The sequence below is a fragment of the Patagioenas fasciata genome, chromosome 2 (assembly GCF_037038585.1).
Source record: "Patagioenas fasciata isolate bPatFas1 chromosome 2, bPatFas1.hap1, whole genome shotgun sequence".
Taxonomy (NCBI): Eukaryota; Metazoa; Chordata; class Aves; order Columbiformes; family Columbidae; genus Patagioenas; species Patagioenas fasciata.
In genome coordinates this window covers 115,138,333-115,153,948 of record NC_092521.1, presented here as the reverse complement: position 1 = coordinate 115,153,948, position 15,616 = coordinate 115,138,333, and the positions used below count along the sequence as shown (strand labels likewise).

Below are 15,616 nucleotides of genomic sequence, written 5' to 3'. Positions count from 1 at the left end.
GATTGGAGAGAAAGCAGAGGGTGGTGCAATTGGGAGTGGTGAGAAGGCCGGCTCTTGGTGTGACTTCTTTTGCATCGCAGTTTGTGTCAGCAGAGCACCTGCTGCTTCTGATTGTGCTTTCCTGGAACGACGGTTGCAGCAGAAAGGGAACATAAGCACGCTGCCTGGAGGCCTGTAATTTTCGATGCATAGGCTGAGAAGAAGTGGGGACACAAGGCAGGCTGAAGAAATGCAGGAGTATTGTGCGTGATATAACTTTTGGCAGAAATGTCCTGTGGTTGTGGTATCTTCTGTCAGAGGGACAGGTTTTGGCACTGACCAACAGGTCTTCTACAAGAGCCAATTCCTATTTGCAGGGAAACATCATAGACAAATCTCAATGGGTCAGCTTCTCTTGGAAGGGCAATCCAGATGTGTGGAAAAATCATTACATTTTATTAACATATAGTTTTTGTCTTCCTGTTGCATCTTTCAAGTATGATTCCTCTGCAGCAGACATGAAAGATATTAAGAAAGGCACCTCCCTAGACAGAGCTGCCCATTTTAATTTTGTTTAGCTGAAGGGTCTTGGATGCTCTAAGCTTCTCCTATGTGCTTCATTGTCAAGGTGTTGAAACATTTACAATACATTTCAAATGGCAAATGTCACCTACTTTCCATCAGTTTTTATTTTCTGCTTGGCCTGACCATTCAGACAGGCATAGGCAGAAACCTTGGTTGTTGTTTCTGTGTTTCCCTTCTCTCAAGACTTTTGCTGCTCAGAAAAGCGTCAGGAGGCTTTTTAAATTTTATTTTCCAAAAGCAGAGCTCAAAGCATTCTATCTGCTCTTTAGTTTTAAAAATTTATTGACTGTCTTAATTTTGGTGGGAGTTGAGTGTAGTAAAATATTTGGGGGGGTTTATCTTAAATCAGAAATGTTTGCCTCAAACAGAGCTGATGTGAATCAGAAAAAAAATTTTAAAAATAAAGATAAAATATATTTTCATGACATGACGAGATGTCCAAACTCTCAGGAAACAGAAATTTCTGTTTTCGAAAGTCCAAGAGGAATACTGATTTTAAGGGCCACCTTCAACTTAAAATCATGCCCCTATTGGAACATTTTTTCTATTTATTGCTAAAATTAGTATCTTAAGATCACTAATACAGAATTATAAATGGTTAGGCAAACAGGATTTTCCACATTAATTTGTTTCCTTTGTAAAGTAACACTTTGTATGTTGGTTAATTTCCCCTGTTACTTTTAAGGGCTTTCATTATGCAAAGAGGAAAAAAAAGAGTTTAAGAAAAGAATTGATTGCGAAAATACAAAGGAATGGGCAGTAAGCAGAAAAAGAGAGAGGGGAACTATGGGCTGAAGGAATCATATTGCTCTTAAACAGATCTCTAAAGGGACCAGGGCTTTGCTTAAACATTCTGTACACCACCACCGCCCTGGTTTATATGCATCTATCTAAAACAAAACATCCACAGTACCATATCAGTATCATTGTAATATCATGAAACAGCCAACATTTTCCCAGAAAAATGGGACTGGAAAATGAAGTCCTATAAAATGAAAAAAAGGTGGAAGGATATCGGCTCTCGATATCCGTATTCAGATGCTGCTGTTGCTGGCACTATCAGCTGGGCAACTAAGGGCTGCTCCTCCTGAGCGGGGGCAGATTTGCCTGTTGGTGTGGGGTGAGATTGCCAGCTGGGGACGTGTGGCACTGATGCGCTTTCCACTGTGTCTCAGTGCTCACTGCAAGCGTCCCAGCGCTGCAGACAGGGATCAGGCATTGGGAAACCGCTGGCCCTGGCGTGGATGGCAGGTTGGGTGATGTGCTCCTCTCACTCACTGTGAAAGCATCCGACTGCGGTGTCTTTCCTGAAAGTCACCCATACAGGACCGGTGCTGTAAAATGTGCACACAGATGAGCGCCCCTGGAATTGCCAGTGTGATCGGTCTGACCATGTCTGGGACTTCCATAAATTATGTTCATCTCTCCAACACTATCCTTTTGCACCCAGAGATTTCCAGGTTAAAAAAACCCAACCAAACAAGCAAACAAAAAAACCACACTGAGTCTGAAAAACTTTGGATATGTGATGGCCTATGAGTCAGATAAGATTGCCTTATCTTTGTTTCTAAAAAACTCATGAACCAAGTTGCCCCAAAACACAGAATACCCACAGCTTTGTTTTGAAATGAAATTATTAAGATTTTCAGTGGCAAGATTAAGGGAAGCTTTATGACGTGTGCAGCATCAAAGGCCAGTATTTTATTTCCGTCAGCAAACTTACCTTTCTTCAAGAACCATTGATTTTTGTGGGACTTTTCAAATGCTTAGTGTAGCCTGAGCTTAGGTACCTTGCATCTTACATCTACATCCGTAACAAATCTTTACGTGACTCTGTTGTGAGCCAGGTAATGAACAAAGGTGCGTATGAAGTATTTGACATTGTGATGGCAACAACTTAAATACATATGCTTTTCCCAAGAACCAGCCCCACCTTTTGACTTGATGGAATATGCTTGTGATAATGCTTATTCATGGTTTCTCAGACATTTTTAATATCAAGGGAGCAATCTGCAGGACTAGAAAAAGGCAGGGTGTCATGTTGGGATGTATAATTTCCCAAAGGATGGACATACTGCATCGAATAAGATGTCTGGGCATCCTAGTTCCCGCTCTTTCTGAAGGCTGGTGTGTATTGCTATGGGAGACCTGTTCACAGAGAGCCCGTGGGGAGAAAAGGGATAAGGGGCAAGGATGGAGGCAGCGAGGAGCTCTGTTTTTTAGGGTGAAGGCCAGAGGAGCCTGGTGGGGCGCTGGGGAGCCTGGCAGGCAGGCTGGGACAGGAGGAGCAGGCAAAGGCACCACTGTCATCCTGCCCCTCGCCCAACTGCTTGCATGTTTTCCCCGAAAGCGCTTTTTTTTCAGTATCACATGGCTTCGGTGAAACTTTCCTTGAAGTCTGTCAGAAGTCAGCCTGCCGCGCCAGAGCGGGTGTGAACCTAGGAGCTGCAGCACACACAAGAAAACCCAGCCGGAGGGCACGTTTTCTCCCCCAAAGCCCTGATTTTTTTGGAGTAGGGAAGGCCCCTACCCCTCAGGGCGGGAGAAACGGGTGGGGGGTTTCAACCCGCCGGAGCACGGGGAAACGGGGGCTGAAGATGCAAGCTGAGCTGAAGGATGGAGCGGGAGAGAAGGAGGAGGAGGGGGAGGAGGAAGCACGACCCGGGGCGGAGAGGGGCCGTTCCGGGGGGGCCCCGCCGTCGCCCCGCGCTGCCTCCCGGCTGTGGGCGGGGTGTCGCCGCCTTCGGGCCGCCGCCGGGGCGGGCCGGGCCGGGCTGGGGGGGGGGTGGCGGGGGAGAAGGAGGAGGAGGAAAGGGGGAGCGGGGGTGTCATGCCGAGAGCGCGCGTCGCAGCCCGCCAGGCCGCGGCCCGACCCGCACCCCGGGGCGCAGCCCTCCGCCGCTCCCCCAGGCAGGCGGCCCCGCTTCCCGCCGGGCCCGGGGCATCCGCGCCTCGGGCAGCAGCGAGCCGCGTGCCGAACGGGCCGAGGAAAGGGGGAAAGGAGAGCGGAGCCCTCTCCGCCGCTTACAAGAAGGGGAAGGGAGGGGGGAAAGTTTAGCGGAGGGTGTTTGAATTAGGAGTTATCCCTAAAGAGCCTTTCCCCTGCTCTGATCCAGAGGGCAGCGCTGGGAAGAGGGGGCGGCGGCGGCGAGGAGCCCTGCAACATCTGTAAAACTTGGAGGAGGCGGCGGAGAGGAGTGTGCGAGAGGAAAGCAAAAGGGACAACTTTTCCGACACGTGAGTATCTCGGCGCGATGTGTTTATTCCTCTTCTTCGGTGGCCAAGCCGAGCCAAAACAATGCCGGGCGGCGGGGCTGGGGGGGACGGGACGGAGGGATCCCCTCTTCCTTCCGAAAACTGTTTGATATGAGGCGGTGGATTTGGGGGTTTTTTGTTTTTTTTTTTTTTTTGCTCCCCCTCTTCTTCTTTTTCTCCTCTCCTCCCCCCCCCGCTCTTTTTGTTGAACCAAATCAGAAATGTCAGTCAGTGCGAGTGAGTCAGAAGGGATCGGATTACAAGATCACTGAAACTGATGTCGGATTCGCGCACACACACTCACACACAGAGGCAAAGGCGCGGGCTGCTCCCTGCGGGAGGCGGGCAGGGATAAAACAACCACCAACAACACCCGCCGGTCCTCCTCTGCCGTCCCTGTCCCGCGTGTAGTCGTCTTGCCCCCAGCTCCCCCGGAGAATGCCCGCCGGCCGCGGCGGGGGCCGGCCCCGTTAGCCGCGGCGGCGGGGGAGCGGCGCGGGGGAGAACCGCGGCGGCCCCGGCCCTCGCCCATGGGCAGCGCGGGGGCTCGGCGGCAGCGGTGGCGGCGGCAGGTACGTACCCACTTGGGCGAGAAGTTCTTTGTTCGCCGGGGCTCTGCTCCGGACCACTTTCTACTAGTCTCCCAGCGCTCTTCCCCCGGTCCCGGCCCCCTTCCCGCTTCTCTAACTTGGAGGCGGGAGTAGCGAGGGGTCTAACCCCTAAAAATGGCTGTCACAGAGCGCGGGAGTTGAGGGAGCGGGGTGAGGAGAGAGGCGGGGGCATTCCCCGCTCCGGGCTGGGGCCGGGCCGGGCCGGGCCGGGCCGCGCCGCCCGGGCTCGGGCGCTCACGTCCCACGGCGGAGCTGCCGATTTGCGAAGCGGCAGCTGCTTTTTTTTTTATCCCCCCGCTACTCTCCTCCTCGCCCCCTCCTCCCCGAGCAACTCCCGGGCATTTTCACGCCCGTGCGGCTGGGGGGGCGTGGGCCGGCCGCAAACTTTGCAGGGGGAAAGGCGAGAGGAGCGGGCGCTGTCACATCTGGAGGGGCGGCGGGGCGCCCGGGGCGGGGGCAGCTGTTGGGGCGGCCGTTGTTCCCGAAGGGGAAAGTTGCGTCCCGGGCGGGTGTGGGCGTGTGGACCTGCGTGCGCCTTTTTGTGCGGAGGGCGTGCGGGGCCGCCGCTCCTCGCTGCCGCCGTTGGCTCCGGGTCAAGCCTGGCGGCCGGCGGAGGGCCGGGCCGAGGCGGGAGGAGCGGGGCGGCTGCCCGGGGTCGCCGGGGGGCGGGGGAAGGCGGGGGCGCCCCAGGGGAGCTCCTCGGAGCCGGCCCGCGCCGGCACCGCCGCCCGTCCTCTCATCGCGTAACTTTGAAAGGTCCGAGGAGCGCGGGTCCTCCGCAATTTTAATTAGCCCGTAAAGTCGGGGTGTTGACACAACTCCTGCGGCTCCGGACGGGCTCGCCGGCGCTCAGCCGCCAGTACCCGCTCCCAAATCCTCGCAGCACATGAAAAGGTAAAAGAAACTCCCCCCACTCCCCACCTCACCCCCCAAATTTTCTTTTTAACCCTCTAGTGTGTAGTTTTGATCCGGTCTTGTGGGTATGGCATCCATGGCCTTCTGCCAATTTGTATGTAGATATATTTATGTAAAACATTTTCTCTCAGCTCCTTGCCAGCTGTTCCACATTTTCCAGCTGCCACTTCAGTTTGAAATGATGGACTGTACGGATCTCAAAGAGCCTTTTAGTCAAAGGTACGGATAGCTGTCCGCTTGATATACAATGTCACGTTTTAGAGGCTACTTCACTAAAGGAGTATTAGGTAGCAACCCACAGCAAAATACTCCTCACGGTCACGCCCCTGCTACTACCCGCTTGATTTTCAGGGCTCAATAAACGTGATTTTTTTAAGCTTCCACGTGCAGACTTCATTTCTTTTGTGTGTGCTACGGAAAAACTTGGGAGTGAAATTTTTCTGAGGCCTTGAGATATGTGGCTGATTAAATTAACAAACGTTTCTAAGAGGGTACAGCTGCCCCTCTTTCTGTGCCCGATGTATGTACCTGTTTTGCAACAGTTTAACTCGGTAGAATAGTGAGAAATCACTAAGTTTCTCTGCGTTAGGAAATGTTTTTGATGTGGTGTTCAGCGAGATTATGTATTGAAATCTGCAAGAACTGGCCTTAAGTAGTTTGAATATTTGTGCAATTGCGTTGTAATTTGGAAAGGTGCCTCACTGATTGATTCCTATAATTATTTCATTTAGGTCCTTTATTAAAAATTAATAATGATCTGACAGTTTCTTAATTACATATGTCATGCTTATTTTGAAGGAAGATGAATGCAGTGTTTTATAAGTAAAATAACCTTAAAATGTAAAAATTGCCGTGTCCACACCACTGTATTTCAGTTGAGGAAATATATATTAAAAGTAATGGTGAATGAGTTTAGCAATGTAAACTGCAGGCAGCCTCCTGAGAGTTTGTTTGTATAATGACGGTTTGGGTTTAACTTGCTAGTATGTAAATACTTCCAGTTTGGTGTATAGCCCAATTCTAAAAACATAAATAATAGTAACTATGAGAGAAGGCTATTTTAAGGGGGAGGATTATTTCTTTAAAAGGAGGATTATGTGATTTTGAATGAGTAAGAAGAATGAGTAAGAAATAGACTCATTCAGTGTATATATATTCTTTCAAGCTGCAGTGGAAGCAAGACTGTGACTGGAGGTGCCTAAATGAATGAATGCGCTCTTGCATTCCAGTAATTGCACATGGTTTTCAGCAGGACATGCTGTTTTCCAAAGCATTTCTGCAGGAGCACTACAAAACAAAGACATCACCTGCATTTTCCTGCTTAAGCGGAGTGATGTTTTTGGCTTAAGAAAGTGTGCAGTGGCCAAGACAGTGTTTACTGCTATAAGTAATCTTCAGTTGTGAAAGATACATTGTGCATTTTCAAACTCAAAAACATCTCGTAACCAAGAAATTAAAGTATTGATGGTTATAAATAATTTCTGTTTATTTTGGAATCGGTGTTAAGGGAAGCCAAAATACCCAGGTTTTGAGATATCATTATAATTTGTTACTCTTGCAGATTACTTTATTTTTTAATCAAGATAAATGTGTGCATTTGATACTGACCCTTAAAATTTTCAGTTACACTTCCTGCCTCATTTTTGGAAAAACTATGCCGTTACCTACACTCCACAGCGTGTTTGAATTTTGTCCTGCACGTTCAAGGAAGGAATGGCATATTTTTGTGCTGCAGAGTGTGTTATAGCAAAAAGTTAGTCGTCTCTGCCTGATAAATAAGGAATCTGATGGTTATTAAAGCAGGATTTATTTGGAGTTATGAAAGGAAGCAGTTTAATGATCAGCATTGCACGCACTCAACTATATGGAGACAGTAATGTACAAAGAAAAAGCAGACTTGAAGGAAAAGTGAATCAATGAGTCATGAAATCCTCAGGAAAACCTTAGTAATGGAATGTTAATGCTTTTAGACTATAGTAGATTATCTTAAAAGTCAGACTTTTCTTCTTTATGCAATTGTTGTAAATCCCTAGCTAAAGAATACTTTGAAGAAGGCTTTGGATTTTCTGGCACTCATATTCCGTAGTCATTCTGATTGTTTTGGAAGATTCAAGAAATTTTCTGCCAACTTGCAGCTAGGCAATTAAAATGCTAAAATGGCTACAGAGGAAGCTTTTTATTCCACAAAAGGTTCAGCTGTAATAATGATTTCAAGTTGTCTTTTAAGCATAGGTTTTATAGACGTCCTCCCTTTAGACTTTGTCATTTTTATAAGCGACTTGATTTGTTATACTTTAAAAATCAAATAAAATGAGACAGAATAAACAAAAATAGGGCATGGGTGCTGCTACAAACTTTTCAAGTTCTTTCACTGCATTTTTCATCTTTACTTTTATTTGATAGGTCTGTGAAATAGAGCTGTAGACTGGCAAAGACTTTAAATGAAATTTCACACTTTGATGATTTTTTTTTTAACTTTGATATATTGACAGCAAAAGGAGCTGCAAAGCTTTTATATAACTTGAGCAGTAACGCCAAGCAGCAGTCAAACGTCTCTATGCATTTGTGTTTAACTGCAGAAGAAAAACATGTCCATGGGCAGTAGAGGGTTCTTATCAACTCCCTAATCCCAGATCCCAGCAAACCTTGAGGGCATGCCTCAGATCTTGCTGAAATCATTGTAGACTCTCACAGTTTGCAGATTAAATATGCTATGTGTTCCTGGCTCCAACAACAGTTTTATGAGCTCACTAAGCTTCCTGTTTTAAGATCCTTTTCTGAAGTTTATAGGAGCTGCTAAAGGCGATGCTGTCTATGGGAAGTGGTACTTGTTAATTTAGAGACACTTTGGATATTTCGTTCTGTCTGTAAAAATGGCCAAAATCACTATTTTCGAATTGGAAGTCGAGTTGCACTGAACAAGGAGTCCCTTTAAAGAGGGATTCTGTTGTTTTAATGTGTTTGTCAGTACACAAGGTTACAAAGTTTATACGAGGCTTGATTTGTTTTATGGGGGCTTGACTTTGACTGGGCTCTTTAAATCGAGACTTTTTCAGTTGTAATTCTGAGCACAACGCAGCTTTTAGTACATAATTTCTGAACCTCTTTTAACCAATTGTATTTCTAGCAGCTCATTAAACATACCTTTGAAGTTCTCATTCTCCTTTAAGTGTCAAAGAAGGGAAAATGTATTCTGCCAAGGGTGAATTTCAGTGAATCAGGTAGTTAACCCCAGGATTTGTTGACCCTTCTGAACGAATGGTGCTGCACCTTAAATTCCAGGTCCGGTCTTCTTTTCTAGCTGCTTAATAGCTAACTCTTATGTTTTATTCACTGTAATCATGTTTATGTATTCGGCGTAATAGTTTTAATTAAAGAGGAAAATACTTATTGTCCAACAACATGTGTCATGTTATTCCCAAGAGAACTTGAGCCAATTTTGTGTTTAAAGGTTATTCAATGAACAAAATTTTGAAAGCCCCATTTGTCAAGGTACTGCATGGTTTCTGTTAGTTTTCAACCCCCAAATTCATTGTCTGCATGGCCCAGTCATTAGTCATCGGTTTGTTAGTGCTGCCTTCAGGCAATGCTGCCCGGCACTTCTTCACACCATTATAGCTCTAAAAGTGTGCTCTGCCGACTTGTAGAATTACTGCTCTGATTTCCGCTTGACTGGGTTTGAGGTAAGTCCCCTCCCTACCTTCCAGCTCACTCCAATCCCTGCTTGGTTTTAGGGCTGCTTTCTTGCCGAGATTTAGGGGAAAACTTTCTTAAAGATTGTTCTGGCGTTGTACTGTGGTTTTGTTGTGGTGTACACTGTAATATGAGTTGTACCTGAACTGCCTTGAAAGTGTATTCAATTGGCTTCTGATCTGAAGAGCTAGTTTCCCTCTCTTTTTAAGAACAAAGCAAGAAATGAGACAATTGATCTTAAAAATGCCTGCAAGATTATTTAGATTACAAGGGGTGAACTAATTGGGATAGAACACATTTGCCTCTAAATAGTTGCTGGGTGTCAGAACTGATAATATCAGAATCCACTACCAAGAGATCTGATTGAATAATTTTCTTAGCTGAAGTTTCCACTCTAATGCCAGTTATTTTTTTGCACTGCTTTGTTGTTGTTGTTTTTGGGGTTTTGTTTGTTTGTGTTTTGTTTTTGTTTGTTTGTTGGATGATCAGACTGCTGCTTTATCTTTTTCATATCTGATATTTGTGTCAGGACCAAACAAACCTTTTGGTGGTTTAGAGCTGAACCTCCACCAAATATGTTTTCTGCTTTGTATGATGCAGTTTTCTTTACATGTAAATCTGTTAATGTCAAGAAAATCAACTGCGTGTAAAGAATACTTCATCCAGCTGCCGAGAGAATGAAGCCTTCATTAAATAAGATGTATGAATACCTGAAACTAAATAGTCAGAAACACAGGGTCAAGTTGGTGTCACTTCAGTACAATGTCTGCTGTTCTGAACAGCGTATATTAAAATGAAATCCTAGCACCGCTGATTTTTAACCAACAGGACGTGTGGTTTTGCTTGGCTCTTCAGTTCACTATGGATTTTTTTTTTTTTCTGGGAAAATAAGACAGCTGTACAACTCTATGATTACACTATTTGAACAGGGATAGTGGATTGCAAAATAATATATACTGCAGCAGTTCAGAGTTGTCCTTTCCTATTTTGTGAAGTTACAAAAATGTGAAGGAACCACGATGCAGTTTTACTGCTACTATGAGACAGGTGTAAAACCTAAAGTAAACCGTAAAAGCTGAAGATAAAGTTTTATAAAGTACCTTTCACACTTGAAGTTCTTCCTGGATATATGGAGCTTTTCTAGCCCTCTTACATGTTAAAACATCTGTGTTGGGTTAGAACATGAAATTCGGGATGAAGGCATCACTTAACCTGAGAGCACGCTGAGGAGATAAACAGGCTTCCAGAAATGGGGTTGGCGATCGAGACATGGCACTTTCAAAAACATTCTACTTGATTCCTTTAATCTTGTTTTAAAATGCTAATTGTAAAATATGGAATACAGTCTTTCCTTCTTTCATTTGCATATCATAAGTTGGAAACAGAAGGCACATCTTCGCAATAGATGCATATTAAATACACTCTTCCTTGAGCTCAGTTCCTGTATAGATTGACATTGATATATAGATCTAGTTTTGATTCTGAGGAAACTTTCATCTGTTGGGATTGATGAGATAAAGCAAAAAGTGTGAAGAAAGTGGACATGCCATCGGAATTCACATCTAGCTCTGGTGTTCTAAATTAGAATATTTCTGCATTTTTCTGTTGAGCTGACTTCTTATTTGAGGAACTAAATAAATGGCGATGCAAAGCACACCCATTACAGATGTTTGTAATTTGCTTTACCAAGCTGTTTGTTGACAAACTGGCAAGAAGGGAAAGGAGAAAACGTGCTATATCTTCATCATAAGTGTTGCTAGTGCTAATAACAGTATCAGCAGAGGAAGTCATAGTGTTTGTTATCAATGCAGCAAGTCTTGCTGGTCGTTCTCCTCTCCGCATATTCCCGTCCTTTCAAACCTTGAGCATATGAACGCTCTCCTTCAGGTTTCATACAACAAGTGTTTTACAGAAGGAAGTCACTGTGCTGTTATTTAAGTTTGGTTTGGATTTAGTGCTGCTGAATTCCTGAAGAACGATAGAAGCAAAAAGTGTGTGGAGACTTGGAAGTTCGAAGTGTCATTGCTCATTTTAACCCATTGCTACAAACAGTAAAGTCCACAGATTTTTTTTCCCCCCTGAGCTAATTCTTTTACAGCTAATCCTACTTTGACATAATTATTAGAGTTTTTCCTGCTGCAGAGCTGGAAGCACAAGGACATGTGTGATTGCAAAACAAGCAGTAGCACAGCTCACTCTGAATTTTCTAGCAATATTAGGCAGTTTAATTGGCTGGAGTTCTGATTTCTTAAGGGTAAGTGCATTACTGTTTTTAAACCCGTCAACCTCCCGAAATATATTTGCAGATTTGCAGACTTGAAAAATATGTAGCACTTTCTATTTTTTTAAGAAATAGCCTTTGTTCTTTCCATTCACTGTATTTAGATAGTATGTAAGACAGGCAAAGTTAAAATGAGGAATAAAGAAATCCAAGACCACGTGATTAAAATAACAAATGCTTCGATGCAGAGTTAATCACCTGCTTTGTTTGGTTGGTTTTAGTTGTGGGGTTGGGTTTGCTGGATTTTTTTTTTCATTTTAAAGTTCAGTTACTTACTCTAAAGATTCTTGGATAATGAATGGATTATAATTTTTTATCTCTGAGGATACATCATATCTGAAATGTAAAGCCACTAAGATGTAAGTTCTGGCTCTGTGTCCCTCAGTGTTGTGTTGCATGTCCCCAAACAACCTCTGTGAGGAATGGACTGTTTGGATATGGACAGTTTGACCCAAATCCTTCAGTGTTTTTATGCATTAAATTCTGTTTACTGGGTAAGAAACTATGAATCACTTCTTCCCTGGCAGAAAGCTGTTTTATTCAGATACAGAGTTTAATCTGTTGAAGTAATAGTAAAAACATTTAATTGGGGTTATACTTAACAGCTTTCTAAATCCTGTAACAAAAGTAGAGATAATCTACTTGTAAGAGTAGGTGGGTGATGTGTATTAAAAACATCTGAGGTGCTACCTCAGTAGAAAGTGCCACTTATTGATCTTAGTGTATGTTTGAAATATTTTCAGAACTTCTGGCAATCCAGTTTATCTGTAGCAGAAAAACGCAAAGAAATGTAATTCCTCTGGAGCAGAGCAATTATTACACTTGATCAGTAGTTCAGTATATGCCATAGACTAGTTTCTCACTCAGGATCTTAATCATGAGGATGCTAATGGCACTGCTTTGCCAGGCTGATTGTCTTTGTGTTTGTGATCCTGCATTATTGTTGCCACAAGCTATTTAACCTATCAGGAACAGATCAGATCATGATTAACCAGGCTTTAGGTCTAGTTGTTTTTCAGTCTGTAGCAGAGGGGAAGAAATCAAAGGAATGTAACAAAGGAAAAGAGAGCAGATAGTAATGAATTTTGAAAGATTGTGTTAATACGTGTGGTGCCATGTAACTTGGGGTATTTTTTAATTTCAAGCAACAAATGTGCCTATCTGATTCTATCAGGTATCAAGGTTTTGTTTCCCTCCTTCCCTCCTTCCCTCCTTCCCTCCTTCCCTCCTTCCCTCCTTCCCTCCTTCCCTCCTTCCCTCCTTCCCTCCTTCCCTCCTTCCCTCCTTCCCTCCTTCCCTCCTTCCCTCCTTCCCTCCTTCCCTCTCCCATTTCAAAACAGATTTGGGAGAAGTATGCAATTTGCGACTAGCACAAATATGGATTATGCATGTAATTTAAATGGAGATAAGTATTGTGAAGTTTATCTTTTTTTTTTTCCTCAACTTACTAGTGTTTTGGTTTTTATTCATATAGAGTGGATGTAAGACTATTATATTTGTTTTCCTCTGTTTATATTGGTCTTAGTCTTATTGTGACCAGTTGCCTTGACAGGGAAGAACCTGAACAAAATTTGCCCAGGAGTAGTCGATGAGGGTTGCAGAATTCTGGTTTGGTTTACAAAGAACTGAGAAAAGACAAAACTGTTCTAAAAATATATAGTATTTTGATTAGTTTCTATAGCTGTTATGAAAAAATGGTGAGGTGTACCAGGAGGTTAATGTTACAACTGGAAGATATTTCTTAAAATAGCTGAGCACTTGTGTATTTTTCAGCAAGTACTGTCAGGGGTAAGTTAGTGCAGCTTTGCCCACAGGTTTGATGGAAAGCAATGATGAAATCTAGGTGGGTTTTGGAAGTTAAATGTCCTCAATCAAGCCTGTATAAATCAGTGTGAAATAGCTCCCATATAATAGCGTAAGATTGTCTTATGTAAATTTTGCATTTTAATGTATCTGAACAAGACAGATTTTTTTTTTTTATTTTATTTATCCTTAAATAATCCCAAGGATCAGTGTAACTAGTTTTGCTAAAATTGATAAAGGGTCCTTTATGGTTGAGAGAAGCTGTAATTTCCTGACTGTTCTTCAAGCCTCCCCTTGTGTTTTTCACTTTTGCAGAGTTGCGCTGTTCAAGATGTATTTGTATCCCCAAAGGCTGCCTCCAGTAGTGTGGATCAAAGTAGTACCTATGAACACCCTGACTACCTCGAGTCATTTCTGAAAAATTAAACATGCAGTGTTTGCTTGCACGCTGATCAGGGCACTCTGGTTGCTGATAGCAATCAGGGCCAACTTCCCTGCTGCTGATGTAATGATGATGAATGCTGTGACACTGCTATTTCAGACAGCTCTTCTCAGCGGATGCAAACCACTTGTTAATGAATTGAATACAACTAAAGCAGCATCGAATAAAACAGTGAAAGGACTTCTTTTTTTTTAAAAAAAACCCAACACATTAAAATATGCCTCCTCAATAAAAAGAAGAGTAACAAATAAAGGCAGAAGGAAGTTTAAGTTTGCAAGAAACATAAACCAGTCTAACAAGCAAATTGAGAATTTTAGATTCTGATTCCTGCACCAGCATTTATACTGAACCAAGTAGTTCTCCTTGGAGTCAGTGAGTCTATTCACCTGAATGAAGATTTTAATGATCTGGTCTTTAAAACTAACTTAAATATAAACGCAATGATTTAAAAAGTAATTCAGAGAGGAAAATGAGCACAGAGCTGATGATTTCTTAGAAAACAGAAGAGTACGTTCAGAAAGGGTTGTGCTAGAGGGCTGATCTACTGGTTTTGGTTCATTGGCACTGAGAGTAAATAAACAGAAAGATTTTTCTCCCCAGTATATTAATATGTTTATTTTTACTACTGTGTGGCACAGTTTTATGACCAACATAGAGAGCGACTGGAAATTATGTAATTTCAAATTGCTTGAAAGAATTTTTTTGTTTGAAATACATTTTCAACATGTTGCCATTTGTTGACACTCCTTTTAAAAGAGACAGTTTTCCTCATTTAACTAGTTAATTCCAGTAGCTTGTTCCTAAAATTCCTCCAATTTAGTATGCAATTGGTGAAAGTTTACATTTCTGATTTTAAAAAAAAGAGACACACCTGCAGGCAGGTTGCTGTTTTGAGAGGGATTAGGTTTAAAATAGGGATCTGGAATTAATTGTGCAGTGGGTTCAGGCTTTAGGGAAATTACAAAAGGTTCAAGCATGGTTGAATGGGAAAAAGCCATGAATGTTTGCTTTCAGGAAGGAATGTTTATCCCTCTATTTACCTATGAAAGTTCAGGCTTTTGCCCATATACTGTTATAGCATTTTCTTGCCATTCATATGCACATGGCGATGCTGGGTAGCTGACAGAAAGTAGCTTTCTGGTTTTTTGAAAGCAGAGCTCCTTGCTGCAGAATAGGTACATGTTGTCTCAGGCCTGGGGGCAGGAACAGGCAAGTCACTGACCCACACGCTGGGGAGAGCCATGTACACCATCCTATGAACCGCTTCATGTTTTCATGTGAAGACAACGTCAGGCTGGCTGATTTTTCAGAATGCTCTTTGATAGGGATTAGCAGCCAGTGTAAGGAAATATTCACATTGCCCTGGACTTTTTTATTGGTAGACTGCAATTCTCATATTTCAGTACTATTTCTGAGAGCAAATTAAAAAACACAGCCAAAATTAAGGAGAAGGGTTCTAGAAGATGTGTGTCTGGCTTGTGTTTTCAACTTGGGCTTAAGTTCGTATATAAGAAAAATAAAAAGGCTTTTGGGGTACCATGTTGATTTCCAGCTGACTGCTTCCCTATGGGCCATGCTTGACAAAACATACCAAAACGTATACCCCTAATTATTGGTCTTGCCATCTCTCCTGGCTTGCCCTACTCTCACAGCCATGCATATCACTGTGTAGCTGGGATGGCACTGGAGTGTAAATGGAGCTGCTGGAATTCTTGTGGACATCCTTTCTGCACATGCGTGCGTTGGGAGTGGAGGCAGGAAGGCCCAGGAGGAAACGTCTGCGGCACGGGGGCCACTGGCTTGTGGTGCAGGGTGTAGAGACGAGCAAGAAAGTTTATTCTTGCTGTGTTCCCTTTTCCATGCTGACACAAAGAGAAGCACCCTTCTAGATGTAAACTAGGCAGACATTAATCAGAACAGGTACCAAGAGCAGACGTTTATATTAGCTGATGGCCAATTCTGAAATTTTCTGGCCAAAAATTCACTTTAAACTGTCACTCTGTTTTCCTGAAAGTAAGACCTACCTCAAAAATAAGCCCTGGCATGATTTTT

General features: G+C 43.3%; 1 protein-coding gene across 7 annotated transcripts in view; it reads left to right on the top strand.

The window, feature by feature from the left end:
- The first annotated feature begins 3,391 nt into the window (after positions 1–3,391).
- Positions 3,392–15,616, top strand: part of GLI3 (GLI family zinc finger 3) — a 214,224-nt gene continuing 201,999 nt past the window's right edge. For 3 of the 7 annotated variants that reach the window (XM_071804776.1, XM_065830829.2, XM_065830828.2), the window contains exon 1: positions 3,392–3,801. The gene's annotated coding sequence lies outside the window, so the exon portion shown is untranslated. Of the gene's footprint in view, positions 3,802–3,860; positions 4,392–5,133; positions 5,325–5,476; positions 5,565–15,616 lie in introns of those variants that run through there. The other 4 variants (XM_071804772.1, XM_071804774.1, XM_071804775.1 and 1 more) reach the window with 4 other exon arrangements.